Source organism: Thunnus thynnus, chromosome 1 (genome assembly GCF_963924715.1).
Source record: "Thunnus thynnus chromosome 1, fThuThy2.1, whole genome shotgun sequence".
NCBI classification, from domain to species: Eukaryota; Metazoa; Chordata; class Actinopteri; order Scombriformes; family Scombridae; genus Thunnus; species Thunnus thynnus.
The window spans coordinates 33,582,622-33,599,468 of NC_089517.1; the positions used below are offsets into that span (position 1 = coordinate 33,582,622).

Genomic DNA, 16,847 nt, shown 5'->3' on the forward strand with positions numbered 1-16,847 from the left:
TAGTATATAAATGTTATTTTCAGGTTTGGATGAAGACAGTGGAGGACAAAATTGTATAAAGAGAAAGCTCGATGGAAATCAGAAAAAAAGAGGTGCATCTGGCAGAGTGTTAAAGAGATGGATACTAGTAGAGACAAATCTTAGTCTAATGGTATAACAGCTACACACACAACATTCTCTACACTCTTTTCTACAAACATTCAAGAATCTAGAGTCAGAAAATGCATTTTTAAAGAAAATAATGTGGTTATTGGGGAAAAAACATTACATTTAAAAACACATAACCCTTAACATCTAGCACAAAAGAGGATGAGACAAGTGACAGCTTTGGGGTAGTGAATATTTATTCAAAGGCCTTTAAATACACCAAGTACATTCAAATATGTGTTCGAAAAAATAATTCTCATGGTCCATGCCCTTTCAAAGGTCAATCTAAACCTGTTAATTATAATATCTTGAGCCTGAACAGCAACTGCTTTGCAAACTACTGTTTAAAAAAATATAAAAGCACAAATAAACAGATTGCAGGAAACATAATTTGTAATGCCTTCAAATGTCATCTGTTATAATTGGCAGAAGGTTGGCATCAGGCTTCCAGACTCACAGCTCACTGAGTGAGAAAGATACAAGAATGAAAATCAAGCAAAGAGAGATAGAGAGAGAAAGAGAAATGATATAATTGAATGGGAGAGAGAAATATTTTACACAAGAAGGACAACTAACTTCCCTTTATGAAGTGATGTAAAGTTCTTCAGAAGAGCAGTGACGAGGATTCACTGTGAGCTTGTTTGTTTTCTTGGCATTACTTTCCCTGGCTGGCCTCTATTCCCCTCTCAGGATTAATCACAATGAAGTACCTGAAAACAACGTGTAACAAATCACCTATTATGTCCCAGGTTTTAGTACAGCTTGGCAACAAACTACAGTATATTTGCAGCAACCTACAGCTTAGCAACACAGTTGTGTTGAGCTAAGGTAACCAATATAATCACTCTGTCTTTCGGGGCTCAGCAGCAAACATATCTTAATCAACTTTCCTACATATTTAAATAAACTTCAATTGTTATGTGCTTTGGATAGTAGGCTATTATCAATTATGAAATACAAGTGGGATAAACAAGGTGTAGGTATAGACCAGGTGGGACTAACATTAGCATTCACTGATGTGTAGTTCAAGAACAGTCATCCAAATATAATCTTTAAACTAGACTTACAAGCAGCAGTGAAAATAATGTTTAAATACTTGTAATTCAAACTTCCACCAGCTGAAGAACACTACCTGAAAATGCTCTCTTGTGCCTGCCAGGTGCTTGCTAGTATTATACCAATTTTAGTTAGCAAAAATTAAACATGGTCACTAATTGGGTAACCAGATAAACAAATGTAGTTCTATTTTCTCAGTATGATGTTACAGACCCTTTGATTTGATTCCACAAAGGAAGATGAACAGTAATTATATGATGTCATGTCGTCAGGTTGCATGTGGTTTCTGCCCCTTTTGCAGCGGCAAAAATTAAAATAGTATTTTAATTTTACAGTAAAATCTTACAGTAGCCTACTGTTAATGTCTGTTCTTGGTTCTGGCTCCAAAAAGCATCAAAATTTACAGTATTTTACCATATTTAGAAAGAACAGTACCTTACTGTTAGAATTTGGCTGTATTTTTACAGCAATTTATTACAGTGTATTCTCTGGCTATAACTGCAACCATAACACCAAACACACAACAGTGTGGTGGAATGTCCCGAAACAAGCCATATTTACACCAGCAACGAATCTCTGGAGAGGAGATGAGCCACTGAGATATTATTTGACATCCACTGCAGCACTGGATCCAAAGTCATTATAATTGGAAAAGCAGGAGAACGTTTGTCAGAAAGTGCACTCATGAGGGAGGTACTCGTACCCATTGTGTCAATCTTTTACCATGGTGATGCCGGTACAAATTTGTCTGTGTATTGAAAGGTTTATTTGTACATGAATTATACATTAATTCCCCTTTTCCTAAGTCACACAGGCATTGACAGTGTGCAGCAGTATGACAAGCAGTATAACAGTGCAGTATGAGAAGTCATACCGTAATTGCCTCAACGATATCCTAGCTATTGTTTATACAGTTTGATCCATTTTGTAGATGTGAAATTGTATGTTCGACTCATATTGTTTGGACATACATTCACCTTTTCCCTCTATAATTTCATATACCCATACAGACAGTTGGCATTTGAAAGTACCATCCATTATTGTTAATCAGTGATTTAAGTGATTTGCATTGACACATGTAATGTTCACTGCAGAAAAGCTGCAATTTCCACATCAAAACAGCTTCAAGGCCTGAGGGTTTTTCTTAGGAGCGTCTCAAATGACAAACCAACCGAACATGGATACCATCTACTTCATTACCTCCCTTTATGACAGACCCATTAGCCCCTTCTTATGTAATGTCAGCGTTGAATGTGAGACTATAAAAGACACCAAGAAAACACAGGAGAGAAGAGAAAGAAAGGAAACATTGACTTTAATCTGCTCAACTGAGCTGCTGTGATTTGGGTGTTGAAACCCCTGCCAGATGACCTGGGGTTTCTGTTGGGTGACTGGCGCAGTGCTACAGCTTTTTCTTTTATGCTAAACCCCTCTGTGGGGACGCCGTTGATTGTGGGATTAGCACACAGGTCTCCTCCCCTGTTCATTGCTTTCACCTCAGCCCTGTTTCATGACAAGACAGCTCTGGACCTCAGATCTCTCCTTTAGACATTGTTAGGGAATAATCAATGCAATGGCCTAATCTCTAGGATTGTGTGCACTTGTCAATGAGTGGGCTAGCTGTGAATAAGAGTTTCTTTGTGCAAAACATAGGAAATCTCTCAGGGTGTTAACACACTTTAAGTGCTTTAGTACAAACAGGTGAGAAGTTTTGTGACCTTACATGCTAATAAACAAACTTCACATGGACTCATAATCCATTTATCTCAGCATGTTAGCCCACTGGAAAGACTTTCTAACATTAATGTCTCCTGCCTGAAAGCCAAAACACAGTTACTGGATCAAAAATATGTTTTAGAGTTTTAGGTGTTTTAGGTCAAAACTGAGATCAGATTGTTACACTTACTACAATCTGTCAGAGTGAAAGCTAACTGGTGAGCTAAACCTAAAACTAAATTTACTTACTGATGTTGCCCCATAGTGACTATTATCTGCAATTGAAAAATATACATTTTAATAACCTGACATCTTAGTAATTCAGTTTGTTGTTTAATATAACTGAATGGGCCAATCAATCCAATCATGATTGAGAAAAAAAATGCCAGCAAAATTCCTGCTTAAGGTATCTATGTTAGCAGAGTAGCAACTACCATCTCAGCTTTTGACTCATGTAGAATTCATGTGAATTCTTGGTGCAAGTAGCTACTTTTAAAGCATATATTTTAAATGTGTTAAATTGTAAATTATTTTCTTATATTGATTTCAATATAAATATTAATAATAGACTAACAGTGCCAGGCACTTGGCATACATTTAATGAAGTATGGACTTAAATAATTAAAATAAAGTTTGTTGTTGTTGCAGTTTGTTTTTCTTCAACAAATTGGTAAAAATGCAATGCTTTTGGTGGGTAAAATTAGATGTTTTACCTGCAATATTTTCACTTTTTTCTTCAGATATTTTAGCAAAATTTAACAAGTCTTCATCTTCAGGGGTTATTCCCACAATTTTTAAACCAGCTGTTGTTCAATATCTACTGAAAAATCAAACCTTGACACCAACAATCTAAAGAAGTTTAGACCCATATCTAAATTACCCTTTCTTGCCAAAGTACTGGAGAAAGTGGTATATTTATAACTCATATCTTTTATGAATGATCATTCACTCTTTGAAAAGTTTCAGTCCAGTGTTCGAATTCATCATGGTACAGAAACTGCACTTCTAAAAGATTTAAATGGCATTAGGATAAATAGAGATGCTGGCTTTGTGCTGTTTTGGTGTTGTTAGACCTCTCATGGCATATTAATTGATCGACTAGAAAACTGTGTAGGCATGACTAGGGCTGCTCTAGGCTTGTTTAAGTTTTACCTGAGTGACAGAACCTTCTCTGTATCAGTTGGGAATGTCCTCCTCTAGCTATGCAAATATCACCTGCGGCATGTTACCACTGGGTCTAGTTATCTGCAACTCCAATGTGTCTTTCCATTTTTATGCTGACGATACACAAATCTATTTCTGCGTAAATCCATCAGACCTCAACTCAATTACCTCACTCACAGCCTGTCTTAAGACAAAAGGTCCCAGATTTCCAGTAGCTTCCTAATACTGAACAATGATAAAACTGAAATAATGGTGTTTGCACCCAAAGCACACAGGGATTGTGGTAGTCAGACATTAGTTTCCCAGGGTTTGCAGTGCACCCATGAGGCCAGAAATCAGGGAGTAACTTTTGATTGGGAATCAGAGAAGCTACTTCAGCGTTCTCTTTTAAAACTAATTATAATAAAATGGCTTTTAATTAGCGTTTATCTTTTTGTTTTATGCCTTTATTAATTTATTTATTTTTTGTTTTTATTTCTTGATTGCATTGAACTTATTCTACTTTTCAATTGCACTGTACATTTTCTGTTTTTATGTCTATGAAGCATTTTGTAAATGTATTTTGAAAAGTGCTAGGCTATATAAATAAAGTTCATTATTATTATAAAATAATCTGACTAAAGAGCAAAAAATTAAGGCATTACAACCTTTCTTTCTGTTACACAGTTTGCAGGCTAGCCTAAAAACTTTTAACCCATTAAAAAAAAAGTCACTTGTTCTATAGTAACTCCTCTCTTGACTTTGTAGGGCAGTGTATATGACACCTGGAGGTCATACTTATTTGCTTATTTGCTTAAAACAGTCTTTGGCACCATAAACCATAACAATATGTCCTCTTGGAGGCATGCTGCCATTCACGTAAACAAAGATTCTTAGAGCCAATTCTGGAGATGTGCATACTTCATGCAGCTATAACAAGTTTTACCAACAGATAACCTGGCCTCCCAAGTTTGTGAACAGATAATGAATGACCTTGTGTAATGCAAATTGGTAACTCCTTTATTAAGCCTAATCTAATTAAGATCCCCCTTCACACATTATTAAGGGAAGCCAATAAACAAATGCGGGGTATAAGAGATTTGGCATGGGAGCATAATCATAAACACGTCTTTAATTTCATAGCAACACCGCAGTGTTGATTGCCGCCATGCTGCTGGCCATATGTCCTTGAAAATAGATAGTAACTGAATCATTGTGTACTTATTAGTTTTATTACATTACACATGTGAAATACATGATATACAAGTGGTTTCAGCAATGTAGTAAGCTTTAAAATAGAATAGTATGGTATAGTAGTTCACTGATAAGGTAGCAATATTGTTCATTACTTAACTGAAAATTAAACAGGAAAATCGAGTGCACCCCCCCAACAAAAGATGAGATATGCGCAGTAGCTCCTTTCTTCTCCTTGACACTGTTTCTCTGCCACCCCCTCCCTCCTCCCCTTCTCCCACCTTAACTTCGGAGGAGGGCCTCCCCCATGATGCCTCCAGATTGCACTCGTAACAATGTGACTGGGCCCCGATGAGGGGATCCACATTTTCATATCTGAGGCCAATGATAGATGAGGCAATCTGAAAAAGTTGTGCTGAGAGATACATCAGGAGGCAGACAGGCCCAGATAAAGGAAAAAGAAGACTAGGCCCCTATTGTCACCCATCCGCCGCTCCATGGATATATAGTGGCTCTCCCTGGACCAATAACTCACATACATATTCAAAAAGTACAACAGCAGTGTGCCACCCCGGGGACAGATGCTAAAGCAGCTAAACCGAAAAGCCTTCCAGGATTCTGTTGGCTCTGCTTCCCTCTGCCAACCTCCCAACACTGGACTACAGGCTTAATGACTGGCCCTCCTTAGGCTTACTGATACCTGAATTATAGCATGTTGATGGTTATGTGGCTGTTTATCCAGTAATGCGTTGCTAAAAACACGCTGTTTTATGAGGAATTTGACACTGTCATCAACTTACATCCTGCAGTGCAATTTAAATCCTGAATGCTAGTGATGAATATGAATAATTTATAGCCCAAAGAAACTGACATTTAATGAAGCTATTGGTGATTTGACCTAACAAATTAATCAATGTCTAATCTAATTTATTAAACACACTGCAGGGTCAAAACCCTTTCACCCATTTATCTTTGTCAGAAACTGTAAGTGCAAAGAAAAAAAAGAAACTGTTAAGCCCTTTAATGCTGTCTCTAGTGGTGTAGGAAGAAGGAAGGAAGCTTCTCTGACGATGTAGTTAGCAAAGCTACAACTTACTGTACACTGGTAATAATTAAAGCACAGCGAGTCTACCACTGAGAGACATAATTTACTAACTTCAAACAAGACTAGGCTAGCCCAGCTCAACTGGACTGACTTATTTTTTTTCCTGCTAAAAGTTTGTTAGGTTAACATTTTAAGAATGCGCTGTGCCCTAAAACATGTGGTTCGTCAAAAAGTGTGGTTTAGAATTTGGTGATATATACTGTAGAGCAGTGGTTGCCAGCCTAGGGGTCTGGACCCCTAAAAGGATTCACAATTTGAATCTGAAGGCTTGCGAGGCAATTAACAGGAGAGGAACCAGCAAAACATGAACAAGCAAACCAGAAAAAACATTTCTGCTATACAAAATTATGTTTTTATTTCTATTGGATTACTGCTCATCAATGGTGATGAGGGGTCACAAGTAGATATTGTTTCGTTTGAAGGGGTCACAGGCAGGTAATGTGATGAGGTAAGACCCAAAATGTGTTTGCCATACCACTGGCATTATGACAAAAATGGCCATAAAACTATGAAGAAAAGATCCTGAGCATCTCAGACATTCATAAAGTGTTCTTTGAGGTCATAATTTAAACTTTTAGGTACAATTTTTACAGTAGTTGAAAACACCAAAAGCCATATCAAGCTATTATTGTCATGCCATTGTGTGTGTGGGGTAGTCATCCATGCTTAGTCACTGATGCTCATGCATTATGGGCACCTAAGAGGGAAACATGACAGAAGCTTAATGGTTGTAACTCCACATCAGATTGTAAACTATCTTCAGTTCCTGCAGCTTAATTTGCTTAATTTGCAGCCTAATTTTCTTCTGCCTTTTGTTTCTCTTTCTCTACTCTCTCAATACCTTTCCTGTACACTTGGATATGGTGAAAAGTTGTGAAAATCAAGTCAATAATAACATACAGTCACAATAACATATGAAGTCATAATAAGTATACAGTGAAATATATAAGGAAACCAATTACTCATTTCCAGAGGGACCCACTGCAATGTCAGACAGACTATATCAGGACAATTTGTCATGCATTATTGCCTCCAGTTCACAGTATGCCTCATGTGCATGTGCATTTCAACAACGGGATGTAAGTCATTACAGTAAATTCAGTGTTTTCAACCAGCAGGCTTAGTGGTCTAAAAAAGTCACTAATTATTCTGAAGCCACAGTAGTTCATGAACAAACACTTTAAATCTCCAACCCGACGTGTTAAACAATATGACTGCAAGCACACTTTGCTTCACAACAATTTATCATGGGCAATATGAAGGACAGAAATGGCCAAAAAGTAAACTTCTGAACACAAGTGCTCATTTGCACATAAAATGTCACTTTCAGAGTAGCTTAGAAATGGAGCCCTACAGTACACTTCTTAGTGCATACAGTTTTTTTGAACTGCTCAGTTAACTAATTTTAGCAAGTTCGCTGATAAATTCTTTACAGCACCTCTTAATGTGAAATGTACAGTGGAAGACTCCCAAGACTACCAGCACATGTCACAGAGGAGCAGGCTTTTCAAATCAATACGCACACTGAACTGCATTAGCATGCAATGATAATGTAACTTTGACAAAAATGATGTTGACTGTGATGGATTGCTTATCTTAAGCACATAGCGTCTGCAACTTGATTTTAGTATGGCACTGAACAGTGTCGTGCACAGACGTTTTGAGCCCTCAGTTGTCAGCTCCCAAATGCTTATCCTGGGGCCAGATGTATAAACAATGTTATGTTAATTTTAACAGACATTTTTCAAATTTTAGATGACTCTTAAAGACCATTATCAAACTGTACATCAGTGGGCATTCATGGCAGTCTCACGAAGAAAAACTATGATATGGTATGCTATGGTTAAATGAAGAACAGTAGCGTAAAGTAAGTAAAGTATGAAAAGACAAGTCACAAACAAGGAGAAAAAGCTTGAATAAATGAGTAAACTGCTTCCATACAGGGCATGCACGGTCATCAAATAGTTTGATGAGTATAAAAGAGCTCTTGACACTTTTTCCATGTTTAACTTTCTCTACTGTGATTCAAGCACTTCGTTCTTAAAGTAACCTCTGTCTTGTTGCACAAACGCAAGAAAAACTCATCTTTTGTATGAACTCATCCTTGAGTAGTGCAATAGATGAAAATGCTCTCCCTGACCTGTCTGAGTGCTCCGTTTGAATGCTGTTAATTGGCACCTCTGAGCACATTTATTTCCTTTAAAATATACTGCGTGTGGAGTATCGATGTGGCTAGTAAATGCCTCCTGAGTTGCTGCCTTGACAGACAGGGGCTGACAGCAAAGAAAAAGCCATCAAATTAGAAAATGAAAAAGCCATCCACCTTAAACGCTTTGGTTCTTCCCCAGTACCTTTTATAGTAATTACAAAATATACAATTGAGTTGCAGCCATCAAACGATTTTTCTGCCAGTACTATCATGGAATGATATTCCAATTTTATGCTCCAGTACTCTGAAAGACAGCAACAAATAAAAAGAGAGCTTATAATATACTCTATATGATTATGATATTGTTTTGAGTGTCCACTTAAATCTCTGTGAAAGGAAATAACAGGAATAATTATGTTATATTTAAACAGAATCATTCTCAGCATGTTGCATGATGAAAGCATAATTATTGTGTCAGAAAAGCGTATTTACAATGATACACAGTAACTGCAACGTATAATTCACCATGAATGCATTAAAAAAGAACTCTGGTTTTGTGCCAAAACAGCAGTGTCTCTTTAGCTCTGACACTGCTGTAATGACAGTTTAAATATACAAGAGAAAATATCAGACAGCTGCCCTGCACAAGACCTCAGCTATTCAACTGCGATGTTATCTGGAGCTGCACTTTTACTGGCTTATTCCTTTAAAACATAGCTTTATAGTTGTGTCCATCAGAGGCAGAGCTTCGTTAACTCTTAGTATGTCTTAAAAACTTATTGAAGTCACACTGGCCACAAAAAGTGTTGGCTAATCTTTTACTACTTTAATTTAAACTGCTGTTGTGTAAAACTTGCCTTGCGTTCCTGAGTTTTCTTTGTGCCTTTCCTTGCTTCATATTTTAAACAATTAGTTTTTTTTTTCCCTGGGACACAAGGTTTCTTGCTTAGAGTTAGACTAAAAGATTGATGCCACTTTCATACCTTTCTGTTAAATATGAAGCTACAGGCAGGACGACATTAGCTTAGCGCAAAGACTGGAACCAGGGGGAAACAGTTAGCCAGGCTGCCAGGCTGAGTCCCAGGGTAAAAAAAAAAAAAAAAAATCTGCCTACCTACTGCTACTAGCAGGCAACCAGCAGAGACTGCAGGAATTCATTGCACCTGGCTGAGAAATAGTCTGGCACATGACCAACCTTTTTTTTTTTTTTTATCCTTGGACAGAGCCAGGCTAGTTTCAAGCTAAGGTAATTGTCTCCTGTCTATATAGCTAATGGATAGATGTGAGAGAGATATCTATCTTTTTGTCTAACTGTCAACAAGAAAAGTACATTTCCAAAATATTTCTCTTAGCCTTTGATCTTCTAACACCTCATTTCATTTCCAAGCGTACTGGTGGATCTCTCTCAAGTGAGAGAATAAACATTTGGTGAATCATTTGGCATTTAACATTTGGGCAATCAGACAAAGGTTCAGATAAATGAAATATGACCTGGAATGGGAGTGAAATGGCACAGTAGCTAGTAACACCTGACACACACCTTAGTATTCAGTGTATATAAAAATGCAGCCTATCATTTTACTGCTGAAACAAAAGTTCCACAATGTTTTTGCAATGATCACATGATGCCAATTGAACACAAATGACTCAATCTGTGGTCAATTGAGGTTAAAGTGATACATTAGCCGATGTACACCAAGTGGACAAATTACTAAATACCCTTTGCCAGACAGGTGAGGTGAACCTGCTAAAAGCCATATTCCTCACCAATTCCCCTTATTAAATCTATTTTTGTCACAAAAGAGGAGATGTAGATGGAGAGCAGCAGACAGTTACAGGAAGAATTTTAAGCTCTGGGACAAATCAGATGTGAAGTGTGCAAAACAGTCTTCAGCTGAAGATACACGGTAGCAGTCGTGCATATCTGTTCCTGCATTCACTGTATGTTGAAACCATTTAAATTATAATATATTCAAAGAAATACCACAACACTATTCCAGACGCTCCATTTAAATAAAGATTTAGTTGGACAATATTTACATTTTTGCCATAGTTCAACAAGGCAAGACATTTGCTGTCTGTACAATTTAGTTCTTGACTCAAACTCATTTTTAATGAGTCAGCTTTGTGTTTTTAATATGCTACACCATCTACTGGCAGGGGGTTTGATCATTACACTAACCTTTAAAGTCAATGAAGTATTTCATGCTGATAAGAAGTTAGCTACAGTGAAACTTAACATGTTAAGTTGTGGATGGCATTTGAGTCAAGCCTCACTATCTTAACATATCATTAGTGTCTTTTTAGGATATTACTGCATTCAGCCTCCTCACTCTTTTACAATATTCTTGTTCATAATCAGAATTCAATAGCAGTTCTGGTGATGTCTTAACTTCCAACATTATGTACAATAATGGAGTATACGATGCCGTCATTCTTTTTGAGCTTTGCCCAGTGACTTGTATAATTCACTCCAATGGCCGTTGCAATATCCAATATTTTTATATTAAAAATGGCTCAAATAACTATGTTTAATTTGAAAGGGTTTGCTTGCAGTGATGAACCAATAGAGAACTGGCACTGGACTCTGCAGTTTTTCTCAGCTACACAGAGTTTTTGAGCATCAATGTTTTAGCTTTAGTTTTAAGGCTTGAAACTTCACTGTTTTAATTCACTCTCAACACTTTCCAGCAGTAGTAGCTGCTGCTATTTCAGTGAGAATCTAAAAACCCACTGTACACTACCCACCCAGCACCAAATGGCACACAGACAAAGTTGGGGACAAGCGAACATAGTGGAGCACTAACGGTTAGATATTTCCCTCAGGAGTTGGTGGATACCAAAAGCAGAGTTAGTGTGGTACTTACCATAAATATGACGCTAAATTAATGCAAATATTGTTTCATGTCTGCTAGATGTATAATAGGCAACTGTTTGGTATAACAACTTCATATGGTGATAATATGTTAGTGTTGTGTTCACAGCTTGTTTCCCCTGCACCCCATGTGGCCAAGAATTTGTTATTGCAGGTTTAAAAAATGTACTTTTGCTTTTTAATTGTGGGGCACAATTATGAAGTCGCTTTGAGTGCTGTTGTTGGATTTAATTTATCCTGGCAGGTTTGTCATTGTTGTGAGCTGAAACCCTGACTGAGTTTGTATTGCTTTTACATTTTGCCTTATCATTAGCTAGAGTAATTTGGTTATTCCTTGGTATTTCAAATAGATAAATTAAATAAATGAAGTATTTTTCTTGCTTCCTACACCTTGTGTCCTTGAGCTTTTATGCTCAGTCCCTCATTGACACAGTTGTTTTGACATTCAGAGCTCTTAATTGTACTTTCTATGACTGTTTAAAAACTCCAGTCTCTCTTTGTTCTATTATTGTAAGTAAATATTTCAGCTCCAGTGTCACGTCTTACATTTATGAAGCAGCAGCGCTCCAGGTTGTGTCAACATTAGATTAAAAATGTATACAAATACAGAACTAATTCTGTGAAAACAGAATAACTATTCCTGTATGACTCTAATTAAATACAAATTTGAATGTGTTTAATTTCTCTCTTGCTTCAGAAGCAGAGAGGCATCCTGGAGCACACCTCAGGTTCAAATGAGGGGGAAAAAAGGCACAGGGAGGAAACAGTACAGGGGAGAGGTGTGAACCTTTAGCTCCAGTTGCAGCCCAGTCTGAGAGGCTGCCAATGTGAAAAGGACTGGCTGTGAATTCCCTACTGAGATGGGCTTGGTCCAGAGGGAATGCAAGCCAATCTCCAGCCTGTTCTCCTACCTGGGAACAGCTGCAGTCTCCATCTGCCAGCTCTTCATGGTGGCTACCTGAGGGAAGCACGCTCCACCCCTCCATTTCAGGAGAGAAGCTTCTTTGTTATGACAGAGAGGAATTTCAGGGTTTGGTAAAATCAGTAGGACTCCATCCCTGGTTGTCTGTAAATATGCATGCATGTCTTTTATGGTGAAGTGCACACTGACACATACAGTATACACACACACCCCAGTCAGGACACTTTTCAGCCTACTCAAGAAATGATCTTAATTAGGGTAAGGTCATAATTGGAGTAAGCAGAACCCAGATTTTAGCCAAATCTTCCCAGTTAATGGGGCATGTCAACACCTTAGCCAGCCTTCAAGCTTCTTCAAACAGCTTGTGTTGGTCAACAGATGCAGTAAACCGGATGTCATGTTTACAAAGCAAAACACCATGGTTCAGGACAGTGAAGTCCCTGAATCCAAGAATGTGTTATTTTCAACCCTGTACTAAAAATACTGCTTTAGGCTTAAAGATAGCCCGAGTGTTTGACCTCTACTAGAGCTATGGAGCAGTTTTTTAACCAGTGGGTCCCCATTAAGTTTGTCCCGTGGACGTGCATAAAGATGCACATGCATGTGGGTGATGTGTTACACAGTCCTGCTAAATGGTTTCACACTTCTCCAATGATCTACAGGAGGCTGTAATGCACCAAGAAACACAGCAATGCACTAACAAAAGGCAGAAAGATGATGATTGCAAGCAGGTAAACATGATGCAGACAATAGAAACTTTTGTTAACCTCAAGGACACACAATGCATTTTGGTGAGGAAAATGCAGTGTAAACATAACTTGTTTGTTTGCAAGTGCAGCTCCACAGGGCCCCTTTAAACTGGATTTATACCTGATGCAGGTATGCATGCAGCTAACAGGAGGCAATGCCATGGATACCTATGGTGTATCTTTTGATTTATAAATCAGCATTGGATTTGTCCTGTTGATACCACCACCATTACACTAAACGTGTGTATCACACTTGTTTGGGCCATCGGGGATCATGCTTTAATTATATTTCCCACAGTAACTGTGTTTACAATGTTTCAAGCTTTTGTTTGTACTGATATATGACTGTTCATCTATACAGTATGACATTCCTTATGCACCATTATTGACCACCAGCTTGGACCATTGCCTTCCTGTCTCCATCCTCCCTAAAGGATGCCTGTTAGAATGAAGTCTTGAGCTGTTGTCTTTAGCATGTTCTTTTATTCCATGTGTGAAAACTGCTATATCAAGTTAATCAGTTATCCAGTACTGCCCCTCAACCTAGTATCTTGTGTACTTGTTTGCCAATCTTGATTTTCCATGACTGTACTTCTGCTGTCGGTGTCCCAGATTTTGTAATATATTGATAGTACAAAATCTGCTAATTTACTGTATTTGTCAAAGGATATTAACACTAGTAAATAAAGGCTATAAATGGCAGAGAAATTTAGTAAGTTTGACAGTATGATTATATGAAGTATTATGTGTGGAGGAATTATGAATGACTGAAATTTGATTTGTCAGAAAATTCCAGTACAACTTTTTCTTATGTCTTATTGGTTCAACAACAGCAGTTACCTGACGGCCCTTGAAAGGCCACTAGAAAGCGACACTAGGGCTGTGAGAGGCCACGGTCCCAACAGGCTCAGTGTTTTCAAACACAATTGCCAGAGAGTCATATCTTGTTGATGATGATACTGTCACTGTCAAAAGCACCACAGACTAGTTTTAGCCAGCAGTCGGGAGTCCAGAAAGAGACATCAGTTTCTTCATGGAAGAATGCATTTCCCTGGAATAAATACACAAGCTACAATCAAAAGTGGACAACACAAGGTCATTTTCAATGCATCGATAACTACAAAAAAACTCCTGTAACTGTATGAACAGCCATGACACACATCCACACCCTAACCCATCAGTTTATGAATTTTGTCTTTCATATGTGTAATTTATGTTTAAGCTGTATAGTGTTCGGATTCTTTAAGTATTAAATGTGACCTATTGCTCAAATAAACTTGTTTTTTGTTTCATTGCAGCTAACAAAACTCATCAATCATTCCACAATGGAGCCATTTCAAAGGACAAGCTAAGATGTAGCCACTAACCCTTCATCTGAACTACTGTAGTGCTTTTGCACACATCCACACTGACACACCAAACAATTTTTTTTTCAAATAGCAAGGTTATTCTAAATATCCCGTGTCTAAAATGTCATAATGCTTTGTAGTCCCTTTGTCTCTGAATATCAATTGCCTACTCCCCTCAGACAAAGAAAATGCGACTCATGTCTTTGACTAGATTGCCATTCATCAGGGGCTGTGGTGACATTACTTACCTAATTGAGTCGCCGCTAATTGCAATGAATTACCCTTGTGTTTGATACATTAGTGCAGCCTCGGTGCACACAGACGTTTCTGCATTCTGTTATGCTGACCACCCCAGTGGGATTGAAGTACAAAGTTAAGTGTGTTTTCACTGCATTGGTGTTACATTCAGATTTGGCAATTAGTGTCTGCCACACACAGGATTCTGTTTTACTCTTTGGCAACATGCAATGGAATATTTTCCTATTCTCTGCACTGCAGCCAAGAAGTGAACCTGTGATTGTTGAATTGATGACCCAAAGTCATTTATTCCAATGGAGTGATGGACAGTAACCTATTTGCACCCCCTTAAAATGGATCCACTAGCCATTGGATAATTGGCCAGTCCAGTTCTAAATTCTGTGTTTACTGTCAGTACAATAAGGCCCCTTTCACAATGGACACAAAAAACCACTAACACCCACTAACATCTGGTTTTTGTCTTCGGTGGGAAAGGGTACAATCTGTATTCATTCCCAGGTCAAATGACTCTGCCGGATTTTCGGATATTTATCGGCTCCAGCTCTGATCAGCAGTGATGTAATCATGACACCCGGGTGGACATGCTAATTGTTGCCCCTTTTCCAGCTGCTCTTTCATCTGTTTCTATCTGTGGATGTCTGTAAACATATGGTCTCATCAATATTTTCACGGACTGTCTCTCTATAATAAAGTAATATGTACTTTGTTATTACACAGAGACCATAGGTAAACATCCATATGTATTAGCATGCTAGGCTAACAGTCCATCAGCTGTGTGACTTACTACCTGCACCTTGACGTCTTTCAGAGCAGACAAATGTCACACGGCAGAATATTCTTGATTTGATGTGTTTGTTTTGCATGCATATTTATTAGTTGCTGTGTTTGAATTATTCATGGTATTTTGGATTATTTTGTTTTTATTGGTTTTGGGATTGTTTTGAACTGTCTTGGATTGTACAGTTTTTTTTCTGCTGTAGTGTACCAACTACCGGACTAAAAGTGCAATCAATTGGACACTTGACCTGAACGAAGAGTAGGACTGACAGCTGGAACAGCCAATCCTCAGTCGGGGCCAGGACATTGAAGAACCAATCAGTAACTAGGAAGTGGAGCTACAGGTGGGAGGGGGGTGTTTGTAAGGCCGGGAGGATGCCAGTTGAGACCCAATGGATACTGGTTGAGAAGGAGCTGATCCAATACTTGTATCTAAGGGCCCGATTCTACAGTTGCTGGGTGTAGGCTGGAGCCTCAGCCTGAGCAAGTGAGTAACCAAAGTTTTTATGATATAACAGATGTACTAATGTCAGCCTAACTGGGAGTTCCTTGGCTACAACAAGTTCAGTAAATAGTAGTGCCTGCTCAGCACATCCCCCTGCCTGGCTCCAATCTCCATTCCCTCTGCCCAGCCTCACGCCCAGCCGAAGCTCCAGGTTCCCAGCTACCAGCCCAGACCCTGGCCCAAGCCTCCCAGCTACAACTTTGCACATAAAATTATCTTCCAACACTGCTTGCTGCCTCCTGTCTCGGTGTCCTGCTCTTAGGTTTGCTAGCCTAGACATAGCAATTTTAGATATTGCATCCCTTCAATTTTAGGACACTGTATCCTGGGAGTTTTTAAGCTTGTATTGCTTGGCTCTACAATGGTTTGGCTCCCTCCGCTTTTAAGGCATATTGTCCTGGTGCACGGTTTTATTGTTCAGCTTTAAGATAATGTAACGACTCTAGATCTAAAGGCATATTATCCTGGTGAACAGTGTTTTATTGTCTAGCTTTAAAATAATTGAATTTTCTCAACTTTTAAGGTATTTTACCCTTGATACTGTGTTAGTGCTGAACTGTGGGGAAAAATAATTGCTGTTTTCCAATACTCTGCTCTGGTCTCTGTCCTTGGGTCACTAGACACTGCTCTCCCTCGTTGAACCTATAATGAAAGCTAGATATTGAGTCAAAACCTTGAGAGTTCCAATGCTCTTAGGTGTTGTAGGACAACAACCTACAGCAGTGATTTGGCTACACAAACACCGTAAACACACCTCTCACCTGCCCAGCATGGTGCTGTTAAACCAGAAATACTGTGGTTACACATTATTTTTATACAGTCTATGGGCTACACACAGCATGGCACGACTATGCTAACAATGCTAGCCATGCTAACTAGCTGTTAGCCCACTTTACCCACAG

At 38.5% G+C, this 16,847-nt stretch overlaps 1 long non-coding RNA gene across 1 annotated transcript in view; it reads right to left on the bottom strand.

The window, feature by feature from the left end:
- Positions 1 to 326: 326 nt before the first annotated feature.
- LOC137187279 (uncharacterized) overlaps positions 327 to 16,847 on the bottom strand; it is a 39,789-nt gene continuing 23,268 nt past the window's right edge. The window contains exon 2 of the long non-coding RNA XR_010929179.1: positions 327 to 857. This is a non-coding gene — a long non-coding RNA (uncharacterized lncRNA). The remainder of the gene's footprint in view (positions 858 to 16,847) is intronic.